General features: G+C 37.6%; 1 pseudogene; it reads right to left on the bottom strand.

Annotated features, from left to right (window-relative positions):
- Window positions 1-1,372: 1,372 nt before the first annotated feature.
- LOC127425845 (uncharacterized) lies at window positions 1,373-6,739 on the bottom strand (annotated as a pseudogene).
- Between the last annotated feature and the right edge of the window lie 1,920 nt (window positions 6,740-8,659).

Below are 8,659 nucleotides of genomic sequence, written 5' to 3'. Positions count from 1 at the left end.
TTGATCACATAATCATTCTCTTTATTTTCAATCTTTTGCATTTTTCATTCTAAATCAGCATACCGCTGATATACCTAACAACATAATTTCTGTTGATTTTATGGTCATTCATTTTTGTTCATTTTATAATCGTTTTATGTTCATTAAAGGGATAGTTCACCCAAAAATGAAAATTCTCTCATCATTTACTCACCCTCATGCCATCCGAGATGTGTATGACTTTCTTTCTTCTGCAGAACACAAAAGATTTTTATTTTTTTTTCCTCCCAATTTGGAATGGCCAGTTCCCAATGTGCTTTTTTTTTTTTTTTTCAGAGCTGAAATATTATTTGTAAAACATTTGGTTTGTGTTCAGCAGAGAAAAAAAGCCATACACATCTGGGATGGCACGAGGGTGAGTAAATGCTGAGAATTTTCATTTTTGGGTGAACTATCCCGGACTTTCCCGGACTTTCGGCTTCATCGTACCACATTGGTAGAATGGCCTTCCCAACTCCATCCGTGAAGCTGACTCACTTTCTGTCTTCAAAAAACGGCTAAAAACACATCTTTTCCATGAGTCCTTAACTAGTCACTAAAAAAACAAACAACAACAACAACAACAAAAAAACATTCTTGTTGCACTTTAATCTGTTTTGAATACTACTATTCTGATGCTAGTGAAACTTTGTAATACGGCACTTTTTCATACCACTGTCTCCTTAAAATGATTAGCTTATGTGTTCCTCTTTTGGTTAAAAGCCTCTGCCAAATGAATAAATGCACTATCCCTTTAATGTTAGAAATGTTGCTATTGATTTATGCACTTAAAATGAACTTGATGTCTCAGTGTTTTGAATTATAAACTTTGGCCATGCATTGTCATTGTTGTTAGATTTAATGTTTATTGTATGTTCATTCATGTAATGTTTAATGCATTTTTTAAAAATTTCATGAAAAGCTCTTTTTGTGAGGCTCTTTTTGTTTGTAATAAAGAATGTAATACATTTTCTTTTATGTTAAAATGATACAAGATTATCCTAACTCAAATGCATGTGAAATCAAATAAAATAGAATTAGGTTGGAAGTAATCCAAAAGTAATCAGATTAGATTACCCCCCAAAAATGTAATCTATGAGATAACATTACTACGCTGTTCTTCCCCTGAATGACTTCAGGCAATTCAGCACGGACTGAGCGCGCTCGTTCGTGAGGCGTGCTGTCATAGCGATCGAGTCCAATTAATTACATTTTTTTGTAATCATTACCTGATTACAATTCACGAGTAATCCCCCCAGGACTGTGAAAGCTTCCCCATCCATCCTCACTGCCAATTTGACATCTGACCTGAGACTACTGAACTTGCCTCTCCACAGGTGTCTGTATGCACATTTTACAACCACATGAGGTCGTGCATATGCGATATGTACTCTTCGGTCCTTGTCCTATCCATCTTTGTTGATGCATTCTCATCCAATCCACTGTGTTGAGCCATGATGTTTTTGAATATGCGTATACGTGCACCTTGACCTCCTGCAAGGTTTACAGCATGAGGCGCAACCTGTGGATATTTGGGATATTTATTCAAAGGGTTAGTTTATAAAGTATCATCATCCTTTAATTACAAATTACAGTGCATTACATTAGATTGCAATAATGTAACTGCACCTGAAGTGCTTCATATTGTCCCATCAGGTAGAGGGGGCATTTTGGTGTCCACTCCAGTGATTCTGTTATTCATGGCCAGCCCTTCAATACCTGTCAATCAAGACAGAAACGCTCTGCTTATCTTATTTGGTTGGTCATATAACTAAGCCAGAAAACCTTGCAAACAGTGTAAGATAATTTAGAATTGGTTCGATCCGATGGCTCACTTGAATGGGGATGACATCAGAGAGTAAAGGGTCTTGGTTAACATCAAGTTTGGAGCCCGTCGCCAGACAAATCTTTTCCCCGTTCCACTGTTCACCGCTACACAGGGAGACCCTCCGACTCTAAGACTGATAACACCATTTAGCCTCAGTCACCTTGAGATAAGGACGTTTGAATTAATAATATATATAGATTTAGTTTCATTTAGTTTAACGAAATACATCCATATTACATACACTTAAATATTAGGAATGCTCTAAGTAATATTCCAGGTTCAACACAAGTTAAGCTCAATCGAAAGCATTTGTGGCATAATATTGATTTCCACAAAAAAATATTATTTTCTTTGAAAAAGGCAAAAATCGAGGTTACATTGAGTCACTTACAATGGAAGTCAATGGGGCCAATTTTTGGAGGGTTTAAAGGCAGAAATGTGAAGCTTATAATTTAATAAAAGCACTTACATTCATTGTTTTGTTAAAACATGCATATTTTTTTAGATTTACAGTTGTTTAAATCATCATTTATACGGTTGTGGGTTTCCAGCATACATTGTCATGGCAACGGATTTGTAAAATTGGATGTAACTTTACACAGAAAAGGTTAGTGAGCAATTTTAGCAAACTAAAATCATGTTAAAATGCATATTGTTTATGTCTTGTGGCTACACTTTAAAAAAAGTGAGTATTTCAACGTTTAATCCAAATCCAAATCCAAATCACTTTATTGTCACACAGACATATACGCAAGTGCAATGGTGTGTGAAATTCTTGGGTGCAGTTCCGATCAACATAGCAGTCGTGACAGTGATGAGACATACACTATATTGCCAAAAGTATTCGCTCACCCATCCAAATAATTGAATTCAGGTGTTCCAATCACTTCCATGGCCACAGGTGTATAAAATGAAGCACCTAGGAATGCAGACTGCTTCTACAAACATTCGTGAAAGAATGGGCCGCTCTCAGGAGCTCAGTGAATTCCAGCGTGGTACTGTGATAGGATGCCACCTGTGCAACAAGTCCAGTCGTGAAATTTCCTCGCTACTAAATATTCCACAGTCAACTGTCAGTGGTATTATAACAAAGTGGAAGCGATTGGGAATGACAGCAACTCAACCACGAAGTGGTAGGCCACGTAAAATGACAGAGCGGGGTCAGCGGATGCTGAGGCGCATAGTGCACAGAGGTCGCCAACTTTCTGCAGAGTCAATCGCTACAGACCTCCAAAGTTCATGTGGCCTTCAGATTAGCTCAAGAACAGTGCATAGAGAGCTTCATGGAATGGGTTTCCATGGCCGAGCAGCTGCATCCAAGCCATACATCACCAAGTGCAATGCAAAGCGTCGGATGCAGTGGTGTAAAGCACACCGCCACTGGACTCTAGAGCAGTGGAGACGCGTTCTCTGGAGTGATGAATCACGCTTCTCCATCTGGCAATCTGATGGACGAGTCTGGGTTTGACGGTTGCCAGGAGAACGGTACTTGTCTGACTGCATTGTGCCAGCTGTGAAGTTTGGTGGAGGGGGGATTATGGTGTGGGGTTGTTTTTCAGGAGCTGGGCTTGGCCCCTTAGTTCCAGTGAAAGGAACTCTGAATGCTTCAGCATACCAAGAGATTTTGGACAATTCCATGCTCCCAACTTTGTGGGAACAGTTTGGGGATGGCCCCTTCCTGTTCCAACATGACTGCGCACCAGTGCACAAAGCAAGGTCCATAAAGACATGGATGAGTGAGTTTGGTGTGGAAGAACTTGACTGGCCTGCACAGAGTCCTGACCTCAACCCGATAGAGCACCTTTGGGATGAATTAGAGCGAAGACTGCGAGCCAGGCCTTCTCGTCCAACATCAGTGTCTGACCTCACAAATGCGCTTCTGGAAGAATGGTCAGAAATTCCCATAAACACACTCCTAAACCTTGTGGAAAGCCTTCCCAGAAGAGTTGAAGCTGTTATAGCTGCAAAGGGTGGGACGACGTCATATTAAACCCTATGGATTAAGAATGGGATGTCACTTAAGTTCATATGCGTCTAAAGGCAGATGAGCGAATACTTTTGGCAATATAGTGTATACCAATTTACAATAACATCAGATTAACACAACACAATTTAAACATCTGTTATACACATAATTACACTCAACAATATACAAATAATAACATACACTGTACAGTATACAATACGTACTATATAGATACACATTATTAATAAAAATTAAAATATATATATAAAAAAAAGTATATATATATATATATATATATATATATATATATATATATATATATATATATATATATATATAGAATGTACAGTATTGTACTGTATTGACATTCAGGCTGTCGGTTGATAGTCAGTTGTTAAGAGAGACAAAATATAATAATAATAATATAATTTATGACAGTCCGGTGTGAGATATAAGAGTAAGGGTAATAAAGTGCAGTGCTGATGTATATTGATCATGAGAGATCAAGAGTTCAGAAGTCTGATTGCTTGGGGGAAGGTTTACCTACTGGCCCCATTCACTTCCAATGTAAGTGCCTCACTGTAACCTCGATTTTTGCTTTTTTTAAAGAAAAGGAAGAGGCTAAATAATTTTTTGTGGTAATCAAAATTATGCCACAAATGCTGTCAACTGAGCATAACTAGCGATAGATGCTTCTCTCAATATCCCCAACCTTCACTGTGACCAAATCACTGCAAGGAATCACTTTAATTTATTATTATAAGTATTACAGGAAATATTAAAAGTGGGACAAAAGGCGTGATTGGAACCCAGATCGTCAGCATGACAAAGCATTTCACACCGTTGTAACACCCTGAGATACTACAGCCAAGTAGCAGGAGATCTTCAAATGGGTGGCAGAATCTCCAAAAGAGGGTGGGGTTACTCTAAAGGGGGCATCACTTCCACTTACGGTTAAGGTTAGGGATAGGGTTAAGGTAGGGGTTCCCTTTATCTTTACTAGAGGTTTGGAGTTCCTACCCTTTTTTGGAGCTATGCCTGCAGCTATAACCTTCTCAGTAAAGCGGCACATGGGGGCGCATTTTGTTAGTGAGTTTCCACCAGACTACTGGAGTGCAAATTGTCACTCCGTTCTTCATTCTCTTAACCAACTAAACATGTAAACCATTTACCAGTTCAACGTCTATCAAATATGCTTGCCTTCATTTGAACAGCAGTTGACCTCAAAGAAATTTGTCATGGCTGTCTTGAGCTTGGTCTCAGCAATGGTGGGGGTAGTTAGTATAAATAGATGACTTATATATGTATATATTTATACATATATATATATATATATATATATATATATATATATATATATATATTTGTATGTGTGTGTGTATGCACACATGATGTATGTATATGCTATTCAAGCAATCACTGGGAATAACTACAATCACTGTCTGCTGGTGTAACTGGTCTTGTCCCGTTCACTCTATGTTCTAGATTACATTTTAGATTTGATTTCTGATTTTCCATTGGATTACCTTGCCTTGAGTCCCTACCCTGACCCTTGCCTTTAAACTTGGATCTCAACCCAGCTCAGCTGTCTGATTCATTACACACAGAATCTCACATAAGCATAGCAGTCTTTAGACTGATCTATTGCCAATTGTCTACCCTAGCCAGAAGTACAAACCTGGCAGTCAGCTCTGACCAGAAGCTGGCCACTTTGAATGAAAGGCAGAAGTGGTCACCGCTCCTCCTTTCCTGGCCTGTTTTGTCATCACTAGACTCCTTTCATTATAGAATTGCCTTAGGTAGGCCAGGCCATCCATCTTGATTCCGTGTTCAGCGTGTGAATAGCAGCCAATCAGACTCTCAGTGTCCACAACGTCAAACTGCTTCAGCTGTGAGAAAAAATACAAAACTGGTGTTTTAACATATAAATGGGCTTACAGGGGTAAAGTGAATAAACATGGCATTCAGCTTTTAAATCTCTATATTATTGCATAGAGAGCACATCAGTGCCTGCCAACTTTTTCAGCCGTCTTGGTTCCAGAAATATTTTGCCCTATTTTCAATCGGGATTTCATAAAATCCTTCAAAGAGTTGTGATCCAGGAACCAAACCAACCAACTCCAAGGTGAATCACAACATTACAAACTTTGAATTGAAGCAAATACATATTTTAAAATCGGACAAAAAGACAGAAGTACGAAGTACTTAACATCTTTAATGAGGGAATGAACTACAATCCAGTTAAGCATGGCGAATGACGTAATCGAATGAAAAATTATGGAAAATTATTGATTTAAAGTAATCGATTATAAGTATAGAAACAATCCATTTTAAGTTAGACCAACTGCATTGCATTATTCAAAGTGAGTCATGGGAATGGGTGGTCGCTGCAGGTGAAAACAACAGAAGTAAGCAACAATGAGAAACACCTGAGCGGCCTTATAAATTGGAGGCTGTGTTGCGATTGGATGAGATGCCTGATAGAATGAACCCCGAGATCTTCTTGCTAGAACTATGCTTACGCTTCTCACAAAAAGCACCATGGTATAACACTTAATGTATTTAGCAGATACTTTTATCCAAAGTGATTTGACAGCACATACAAGGTATACATTTTATCAGAATGTGTGTTTCTTGGGACTCAAGCCCATGACCTTGGCTTTGCCAGCACTGTCTCTACCAGCTGAGCTACAGGAACAGCATCATGCCATAAAACCTAGAAACCTAGTGTTTTTCTTGCAGCTGAAGGACTTTACAGCAGCACAGCTGTTAAATCCAAACATTTCGCAATGGATGTATTAATTATTATTAGTCAGGCGTTCCACTCAATTCCACAAGCTCCATGACCCTCAGACCTGCTTCTGGAAGAAGTCTACACTGAGCTGTGTTCCTGGCATACTGAAGTACAGATTTTTTCTGCAGGCCATTGCTTGTGCTCAGATGCTTTTTGTCCCTCTTTCCCAAGCAGTTGTAATTAAAAAGCGCATTCTCATTCTGAATATAAATTCGCTCAAGTAGACCATGCAGCTCCTTGAACCGATTTTGCTCCACCACAAACTCCTACAAGGCCTTCTGAGATTGTACACAGGCACAGGAACTATTAGTCCTTTGATAAAGCAAAATTACTGTGATATTGTTTCTTTGTTGACATGCATTATTGTTCGTACCATGCCCTAAAATGCATATGTGTGTCAAATATGACACAGTGGTCTACTTTTTGACTGTCATTTTTATATGAAGTGGTCTTTTCATCTGACACTCCAGGTATTCCTCAGTAAAGATGTCTTTGACCATGTGAACTGATTATTTTAACATTTAGTTCTATATTTATTAAATTGCAAGAGAGTTTGCATCACTACCCCTATAATGCATATGTGGGTCGGATATGACCCATATGTGTATATTATTGTATTCAGTTCACTTAACACTGGGTTTACACTTGTAATACATTGATTGTTAATTATTTTGTATCTCTTATGTCTTTATATTTATATATTATAATATGTTAAATGCCATGTTCTTGTTCATATTTATGTGTAGTATGCAAGTATAGCAAGTTGTCATTCAGCCAATGCTTTAATCCAAAGTGCATGACATTATACCTATTACAGGGACAGTCTGCAGCTTTTCTTTTTCCAGTATGCCTCACCACTCCCAACAACAACATAGCTACATTCACTGAAAAAAAATTATTAGTACGATTTACTCAATTTTTATTCTGCAAGTTTTTACACAGATTAAAGTAAATCTTAATGGGATAAAACTTTATGGCATACGTAATATTGAATATTAACTTAAACATTTTAGTAAATTCAGTAACTTTTACTTACAAATATGATATGGTTCTTAAATAAACATATTAAAATTTAAGTAAACATCTTATTAGAACATATCATGTTTTAAATTTGGGAATTTGGGAAACATATGTTGAATCTACTACATGACATAAAAAATCCTCCCGCAGGGAAGATTAATGCATGCTATATAGAGTAGGCCAAATATAGCAATATAGAGTACATAAGGTTATCATTTTACAGGATTATTTAGAAGTTTTTTTTTATTTAGTAAAAACATTTCATAGTAGTCTATTGTACTTATATGCATATGTTTAGGGTTGTTAAGATATTTCAGGCTCTATTTTTGTCAGTGCGCAAAGCGCAGATCTAAACGCTACGTCTCTGTGCTACGTCTTATCCAATTTTCGTGCCAGTGCAAAGCGCAAGTGGGCGTGGGTGGGAGAGTTTGCTCTACTGTGGGTGTAGGCATGCAAACTGTGTGTGTATTGAATATTAATTAAGTGGCGCAAAGCACAATTTGTTATTTTCCTGAGAAATATGTCATTGCGCTAAGATGTTTCAATACCATGCCTTAACTCAGTTATTCAGTTCCTGCATTTGCAGTTTAATGATTCTACCAGCATGTGGTAATAAAGTTAAAATTCTGAAAGTACAGAACATCAAATAATGTCCCTGACCATTGCGGTTGAAGCCATTTGTTAAAACAAAAAATAATGAGATTTGCGTAAAATTTTCTAGAGGTCATGGTTTATTTTTTCAATTATTATTATTGTTTTTATTGTTATGTTTATATGTATTACAATCATTGCTTATTTACAACTGCAGCCTTCGGCCTGAGACAGCTGGGATAGGCTCCAGCACTACCCGTGACCCTGCATAGGACAAGCAGCTGCAGAAGATGGATGGATGGATGGATGGATTTACAATAGCATTTATGATTTAATTTTTAGCGTACTAGTAATTTTCCACCTGTTGTCATAGAGTGGTTTTTAAGTCACTGCTAAAGGAGAGAGTAAACTGTTTGGATTTGGTATGATTTTTTGACCATTT

This window comes from Myxocyprinus asiaticus, chromosome 35, assembly GCF_019703515.2.
Source record: "Myxocyprinus asiaticus isolate MX2 ecotype Aquarium Trade chromosome 35, UBuf_Myxa_2, whole genome shotgun sequence".
Lineage (NCBI taxonomy): Eukaryota > Metazoa > Chordata > Actinopteri > Cypriniformes > Catostomidae > Myxocyprinus > Myxocyprinus asiaticus.
Note: the sequence above shows the minus strand (reverse complement) of the source record. Positions and strands in the feature narration are given on the sequence as shown.